Source organism: Gymnogyps californianus, chromosome 8 (genome assembly GCF_018139145.2).
Source record: "Gymnogyps californianus isolate 813 chromosome 8, ASM1813914v2, whole genome shotgun sequence".
Classification (NCBI taxonomy): domain Eukaryota; kingdom Metazoa; phylum Chordata; class Aves; order Accipitriformes; family Cathartidae; genus Gymnogyps; species Gymnogyps californianus.
This window is the reverse complement of record NC_059478.1, coordinates 6758603-6767190: the sequence shown is the minus strand read 5'-3', so window position 1 is coordinate 6767190 and position 8588 is coordinate 6758603.

Here is an 8588-nt window from a genome sequence, read left to right as displayed (position 1 = left end):
ACGACCCTCGTGTGCCCACCTCGGGCTCCTGGAAGTACTTGGTAGATGGCACTGATGGGCCACTGTGCTCCAGGTTCAGCTGGGAGATGAGTTTGGTGCCAGCTTTATCCCTTCTCTTGTGTCCCTGAGCTTGGCTATGAGATGTGTCCCTGTCCCTCTTCCTGGGGACTTCCAGCACAGCTGCCCGTGAAGTTTCACCTTACGTGAGGCTTGAACTTTTTAACATGGCGGCAAAAGAGCACCGAGCACGGGCGGGGCGCGCCGTGGTGTGAGGGAGCGGGCGCCAGAGGGAGCACCCAAACTGGCTGGAACTGGCTTTAACGGCCACTGCCACTGGCAGGCAGGTGGAGGAACTGTCGCTCCTCAGAAGGGCACCCAGTCAGGGCACGCTGGCTGGCCGCAGGGGAGGCTGTGGCGGCTGAGGGAGTAGCTAATGGCGGGACAGGGGTGGGTGGCTGTCTTCAGCCGTAGTCGATGCTCAGATCTCCACGGCCACTGGTCTGTGGGCAGGCAGGGGTTCGTTTGAGGGAGCTGCTGCCCCTCCACAGAGGTAGTGAACTGCTGCAGCACGCCTTGAGGGTGGACTCTGGGATGGGAGGTGAGGGCCATAGGTAGGGCCAGGTTTGGGGGTGTACAGGAGGCCTGTGAGAGCTGGATCCGATGCTGATGCACTCTGCCCGGTGGTACTGTGGGGAGCCTGTGGTTCCCCTCAGCAGCTGTCGCTGCCGTCTGTGAGCATATGGGTCTCTGGTGCCAATTGGAGGTATCTATGCAAGAGACGGTGATGCTGAGTGGGCACACTACGGGTCCTAGATCTGGGACGCTTTTACAGCATTAGAGACCACAGCAGTCAGGCATGCTTTCACGAGAGACTACCGCGGCCTTCCCCCAAGCTAACCAGAGTAACGGCTGCCCCAGGCTGGGTGCAGTTCCCTTTCTCCAATTCTGCATTTTCCTTTGCGGCTGCAGAAGAGAGGTGCATCAGGCCTTGGTGGGTCTCTCCTCTCCTGATTGTGCTGCTGCCAAGGCGGGGACAGGATGGCTCTGGTGAAGAACTTGCCTCTGGCCTCTGGCTGTGACCACAGCTAGGATCAGCACCCCCCCGCTGACATGACACGGGCACCCCCTGGGAACCTCACCGGGACATGGGCACCCTGCCGGGATGCGGGGCCCTCCTCCTGCAACATGGGCACCCGCGGGGCACCTCAGAGCCGTGGACGCCCGTTCTCTCCCACCCCAGCTCTCCCACTTCTCCCGGAGCGCATGCTCCGCAAGCCCGCACACAGCAGCCTGGCTCGCACCACTGCCTTTCATGTTGCCGCTCCCCTGGATCCCCTCGGTACCGAAATGACACTTGCTTCAGGAACAATAAACTTTATTGATGGGAACAGTGCTAGAAGATGGAGAAACTAGGCTGCTCCCAGCAGAGGTCTTGCCGAGTTTCCCAGATGTCTCTGCTGCACAGGCATGCTCTGGCTGTCCCCTTCGGAGAGACGGAGATGAGCCCTGGCCTCTGGGATGCCAGTGGGCCCTGGCAGCACCTTTGGGAGGGTGGAAAAGGGGACCCTCCCCAGAGGTCCTCACCAGGGAGTTGCCGAATGCCCACTGGCTGTTGTGCCGGGTGGGCACGGGCAACCCACCAGGCCGTGGCCACCCATTGGCCATGGCCACCCCACAGGAACAAGAGCATCGGGGCGATAATGGCCTCCAGCCAGCAGAAGAGGTTGTAGTCAGTGGAGGTGCCCTCACCCCAGGAGCCCTCGGTTGGCTGAGGCACGTCCTGATGCACCAGCTGGCTGTCACCCTGAGGAGAATTCGCTGTTAGCTGGATGACACTGCTACAGTTGGAATTGTTCTCCACCCACTTCCTACCACCTGCCCCTCTTCCTGGTGTGATGCTTGCCCTCGCACCACCCTGGAAGGTCCTAAGGCCTAAGGAGCCCAATGGGTCATGGCCAGGCGCTGGCCACTGCCACCTTACCGGGACATGGGGAGCAACCAGCACACACCTCACCGGGACTTGGGCAGGCACCGGGCACCTCAGTGGCACATGGGCACCCACTGGGAACCTCACGGGGCCGTGGGCACCCTGCCAGGATGTGGGCCCCTCCTCTTGGGACGTGGGCACCCATGGGGCACCTCACGGCCACGGAAGCCTGTTCCCTCCTGCCTCAGGTCCCACGCCACATGGACAGCAGCACTCCCTTGCACCGCTGCCTTTCGTGTTGCCAATCTGCCGGGCCACGCTCTAGCTGGAGTTGCACGGGGAGCTAGAGAAGGCCCTCCTCTTCTTACCTTTTTCTCACGCCGCCTTCTTGGAGTGCTGGGGCTGGCGCTCTTTCAGGCGGAGGCGGTGGATGTGCCTCAGGCACCTGGCCACCACAGCGGCGTTGGCCTCCAGCACGCAGAGCAATTCGTCTTCGCAGAAGGTGCCCTTTCCCCAGCAGTCTGTCCTCATGGAAGATGAGGCCATCCGTCGCATTCCCTGGAAATGACAGGGCCGGGGGCACAATGAAGCGGGCGGGGGCTTGGGGGTCCAAGAAGTGTCCTGCTGGGCTTGGCTTCCCATGGAAGAACTCCAGCCTCACAGGACTGCTCCGGGCAGCACGTTGGGCTGAGGAAACCTCTGGCAGGCCCCAGGTGTCGTGCTGGGGGCTCCCGGAGGGTTTCAGCGCTGCGGCTTGGCGTGTCCCTGGGGAAGAGGTAGAGAACCTCTCGGGGCCTGCTGAGGCTTTCTTGCCCGTGCTGGGTTTTGTTTTTTCATTGCAAGCCTTCTTGGCCAAGGCTGTTGTGGTTCCCTGCTCCCCACAACCCGGTCCCTTGCTGTGTGACTGATCTCGATTGCTTACCTGTCCCTGGGGTCTCTTTGCATTTCTCCAGAGGCCAAGTGCAATCCAAGCCATGCAGAGCAGCCACACGGTTTGCCAGGCCATGCGAAGCAGCCAGGTCATGTCCACCTGGGCAAGGCGGTCCCAAAGCTGGCCCAGAGGGTAGGGCAGGTCAGAGGCCATGCTCTCTGCGCCAACGGGCAGTTGCTTCAGGCCCTCAGGAGCGACGTTCATCCTGACCCTGACCCAGCCGTGGGGGCTGCGACGGCCAATGCTGCTGTCCCATTCGGAGGCCATGCTCTCGGCAACAACGGGCAGTTGCTTCAGGCCCTCAGAAACAACGTTCATCCTGAACCTGACCCAGCCGTGGGGGCTGCGAAGGCCAATGCTGCTGTCCCATTCGGAGGCCATGCTCTCGGCGGCAACGGGTGGTTGCTTCAGGCCCTCAGGAACGATATTTGTCCTGAACCTGACCCAGCCGTGGGGGCTGCGACGGCCAATGCTGCTGTCCCATTCGGAGGCCATGCTCTCGGCAACAACGGGGGCTGCTTCAGGTCTTCAGGAAGGACTTTTGTCCTGAGTATGACCCAGTCGGAGTGGACGCAAAGGCGAGGGCCACCGGGGAACAGAGACACCATGCAGAGAGCCATGATGAGGGAGAGAACTGGGCTGAGCCTCATCGTGGTCTCTCCCGAGGAAGAAAATCTTGACGCGCAAGCTGGCTCGGGCTGTCACCCTGAGCAGAGTTCAGGCAGTGACCACCAGGACCGAGTGGCCACCGCGCGTGTCTGCGCTTGCAAGTGTTGCCAATGTGACAAGTCACGGGCTGATGTCACGCAAGGCTCTGTGATGTCACAAAGCCTTTCCCCGCCCGCCCGCCCGGCAGGCGATGAAGGTTGAGGCGGAGCTGGGGAGGACCTGTACAGGCAGGTTTTGAAGCTTGCTGCTCCCACTGCTGTGCCCACCGGTGGACACGGAGCTCAGCAGTGGAGCGGGACTGAGCCCAGCGTGATTTGGGCTGTGCCCTGAACTTATCAGCGAGAAGGAGCTGTGCCCAGACTCCATCCAAGCTGCATTCAGCAGCTGGGCAGCTGTGACACGGTTCTCCTTGAAATCCTCTGGGGGGCAAAGCGGCAGCCCATGTTAAGAGGAAAGCCAAAAATGCACTCTTGGTTTGACAAAAATCTTAACCCTGCCTGAGCAGGGGGCTGGACAAACTGACCTCCAGAGGTGCCTTCCAAGCTCAGCCATTCTGTGAATTTTAAAGTATTTTCAGCATTAGGAAATGCAAAGGCTTTCCTGCGGTCGGACTCCTTAGTCACAAGCACGACCCTCGTGTGCCCACCTCGGGCTCCTGGAAGTACTTGGTAGATGGCACTGATGGGCCACTGTGCTCCAGGTTCAGCTGGGAGATGAGTTGGTGCCAGCTTTATCCCTTCTCTTGTGTCCCTGAGCTTGGCTATGAGATGTGTCCCTGTCCCTCTTCCTGGGGACTTCCAGCACAGCTGCCCGTGAAGTTTCACCTTACGTGAGGCTTGAACTTTTTAACATGGCGGCAAAAGAGCACCGAGCACGGGCGGGGCGCGCCGTGGTGTGAGGGAGCGGGCGCCAGAGGGAGCACCCAAACTGGCTGGAACTGGCTTTAACGGCCACTGCCACTGGCAGGCAGGTGGAGGAACTGTCGCTCCTCAGAAGGGCACCCAGTCAGGGCACGCTGGCTGGCCGCAGGGGAGGCTGTGGCGGCTGAGGGAGTAGCTAAATGGCGGGACAGGGGTGGGTGGCTGTCTGCAGCCGTAGTCGATGCTCAGATCTCCACGGCCACTGGTCTGTGGGCAGGCAGGGGTTCGTTTGAGGGAGCTGCTGCCCCTCCACAGAGGTAGTGAACTGCTGCAGCACGCCTTGAGGGTGGACTCTGGGATGGGAGGTGAGGGCCATAGGTAGGGCCAGGTTTGGGGGTGTACAGGAGGCCTGTGAGAGCTGGATCCGATGCTGATGCACTCTGCCCGGTGGTACTGTGGGGAGCCTGTGGTTCCCCTCAGCAGCTGTCGCTGCCGTCTGTGAGCATATGGGTCTCTGGTGCCAATTGGAGGTATCTATGCAAGAGACGGTGATGCTGAGTGGGCACACTACGGGTCCTAGATCTGGGACGCTTTTACAGCATTAGAGACCACAGCAGTCAGGCATGCTTTCACGAGAGACTACCGCGGCCTTCCCCCAAGCTAACCAGAGTAACGGCTGCCCCAGGCTGGGTGCAGTTCCCTTTCTCCAATTCTGCATTTTCCTTTGCGGCTGCAGAAGAGAGGTGCATCAGGCCTTGGTGGGTCTCTCCTCTCCTGATTGTGCTGCTGCCAAGGCGGGGACAGGATGGCTCTGGTGAAGAACTTGCCTCTGGCCTCTGGCTGTGACCACAGCTAGGATCAGCACCCCCCCGCTGACATGACACGGGCACCCCCTGGGAACCTCACCGGGACATGGGCACCCTGCCGGGATGCGGGGCCCTCCTCCTGCAACATGGGCACCCGCGGGGCACCTCAGAGCCGTGGACGCCCGTTCTCTCCCACCCCAGCTCTCCCACTTCTCCCGGAGCGCATGCTCCACAAGCCCGCACACAGCAGCCTGGCTCGCACCACTGCCTTTCATGTTGCCGCTCCCCTGGATCCCCTCGGTACCGAAATGACACTTGCTTCAGGAACAATAAACTTTATTGATGGGAACAGTGCTAGAAGATGGAGAAACTAGGCTGCTCCCAGCAGAGGTCTTGCCGAGTTTCCCAGATGTCTCTGCTGCACAGGCATGCTCTGGCTGTCCCCTTCGGAGAGACGGAGATGAGCCCTGGCCTCTGGGATGCCAGTGGGCCCTGGCAGCACCTTTGGGAGGGTGGAAAAGGGGACCCTCCCCAGAGGTCCTCACCAGGGAGTTGCCGAATGCCCACTGGCTGTTGTGCCGGGTGGGCACGGGCAACCCACCAGGCCGTGGCCACCCATTGGCCATGGCCACCCCACAGGAACAAGAGCATCGGGGCGATAATGGCCTCCAGCCAGCAGAAGAGGTTGTAGTCAGTGGAGGTGCCCTCACCCCAGGAGCCTTCGGTGGGCTGAGGCACGTCCTGACGCACCAGCTGGCTGTCACCCTGAAGAGAATTCGCTGTTAGCTGGATGACACTGCTACAGTTGGAATTGTTCTCCACCCACTTCCTACCACCTGCCCCTCTTCCTGGTGTGATGCTTGCCCTCGCACCACCCTGGAAGGTCCTAAGGCCTAAGGAGCCCAATGGGTCATGGCCAGGTGCTGGCCACTGCCACCTTACCGGGACATGGGGAGCAACCAGCACACACCTCACCGGGACTTGGGCAGGCACCGGGCACCTCAGTGGCACATGGGCACCCACTAGGGACCTCACGGGGCCGTGGGCACCCTGCCAGGATGTGGGCCCCTCCTCTTGGGACGTGGGCACCCATGGGGCACCTCACGGCCACGGAAGCCTGTTCCCTCCTGCCTCAGGTCCCACGCCGCATGGACAGCAGCACTCCCTTGCACCGCTGCCTTTCGTGTTGCCAATCTGCCGGGCCACGCTCTAGCTGGAGTTGCACGGGGAGCTAGAGAAGGCCCTCCTCTTCTTACCTTTTTCTCATGCCGCCTTCTTGGAGTGCTGGGGCTGGCGCTCTTTCAGGCGGAGGCGGTGGATGTGCCTCAGGCACCTGGCCACCACAGCGGCGTTGGCCTCCAGCACGCAGAGCAATTCGTCTTCGCAGAAGGTGCCCTTTCCCCAGCAGTCTGTCCTCATGGAAGACGAGGCCATCCGTCGCTTTCCCTGGAAATGACAGGGCCGGGGGCACAATGAAGCGGGCAGGGGCTTGGGGGTCCAAGAAGTGTCCTGCTGGGCTTGGCTTCCCATGGAAGAACTCCAGCTTCACAGGACTGCTCCAGGCAGCACGTTGGGCTGAGGAAACCTCCGGCAGGCCCCAGGTGTCGTGCTGGGGGCTCCTGGAGGGTTTCAGCCCTGCGGCTTGGCGTGTCCCTGGGGAAGAGGCAGAGAACCTCTCGGGGCCTGCTGAGGCTTTCTTGCCCATGCTGGGTTTTGTTTTTTCATTGCAAGCCTTCTTGGCCAAGGCTGTTGTGGTTCCCTGCTCCCCACAACCCGGTCCCTTGCTGTGTGACTGATCTCGATTGCTCACCTGTCCCTGGGGTCTCTTTGCATTTCTCCAGAGGCCAAGTGCAATCCAAGCCATGCAGAGCAGCCACACGGTTTGCCAGGCCATGCGAAGCAGCCAGGTCATGTCCACCTGGGCAAGGCGGTCCCAAAGCTGGCCCAGAGGGTAGGGCAGGTCAGAGGCCATGCTCTCTGCGCCAACGGGCAATTGCTTCAGGCCCTCAGGAGCGACGTTCATCCTGACCCTGACCCAGCCGTGGGGGCTGCGACGGCCAATGCTGCTGTCCCATTCGGAGGCCATGCTCTCGGCAACAACGGGCAGTTGCTTCAGGCCCTCAGAAACAACGTTCATCCTGAACCTGACCCAGCCGTGGGGGCTGCGAAGGCCAATGCTGCTGTCCCATTCGGAGGCCATGCTCTCGGCAACAACGGGCGGCTGCTTCAGGTCTTCAGGAAGGACTTCTATCCTGAGTATGACCCAGTCGGAGTGGACGCAAAGGCGAGGGCCACCGGGGAACAGAGACACCATGCAGAGAGCCATGGTGAGGGAGAGAACTGGGCTGAGCCTCATCGTGGTCTCTCCCGAGGAAGAAAATCTTGACGCGCAAGCTGGCTCGGGCTGTCACCCTGAGCAGAGTTCAGGCAGTGACCACCAGGACCGAGTGGCCACCGCGCGTGTCTGCGCTTGCAAGTGTTGCCAATGTGACAAGTCACGGGCTGATGTCACGCAAGGCTCTGTGATGTCACAAAGCCTTTCCCCGCCCGCCCGCCCGGCAGGCGATGAAGGTTGAGGCGGAGCTGGGGAGGACCTGTACAGGCAGGTTTTGAAGCTTGCTGCTCCCACTGCTGTGCCCACCGGTGGACACGGAGCTCAGCAGTGGAGCGGGACTGAGCCCGACGTGATTTGGGCTGTGCCCTGAACTTATCAGCGAGAAGGAGCTGTGCCCAGACTCCATCCAAGCTGTGTTCAGCAGCTGGGCAGCTGTGACACAGCTCTCCTTGAAATCCTCTGGGGGGCAAAGCGGCAGCCCATGTTAAGAGGAAAGCCAAAAATGCACTCTTGGTTTGACAAAAATCTTAACCCTGCCTGAGCAGGGGGCTGGACAAACTGACCTCCAGAGGTGCCTTCCAAGCTCAGCCATTCTGTGAATTTTAAAGTATTTTCAGCATTAGGAAATGCAAAGGCTTTCCTGCGGTCGGACTCCTTAGTCACAAGCACGACCCTCGTGTGCCCACCTCGGGCTCCTGGAAGTACTTGGTAGATGGCACTGATGGGCCACTGTGCTCCAGGTTCAGCCGGGAGATGAGTTGGTGCCAGCTTTATCCCTTCTCTTGTGTCCCTGAGCTTGGCTATGAGATGTGTCCCTGTCCCTCTTCCTGGGGACTTCCAGCACAGCTGCCCGTGAAGTTTCACCTTACGTGAGGCTTGAACTTTTTAACATGGCGGCAAAAGAGCACCGAGCACGGGCGGGGCGCGCCGTGGTGTGAGGGAGCGGGCGCCAGAGGGAGCACCCAAACTGGCTGGAACTGGCTTTAACGGCCACTGCCACTGGCAGGCAGGTGGAGGAACTGTCGCTCCTCAGAAGGGCACCCAGTCAGGGCACGCTGGC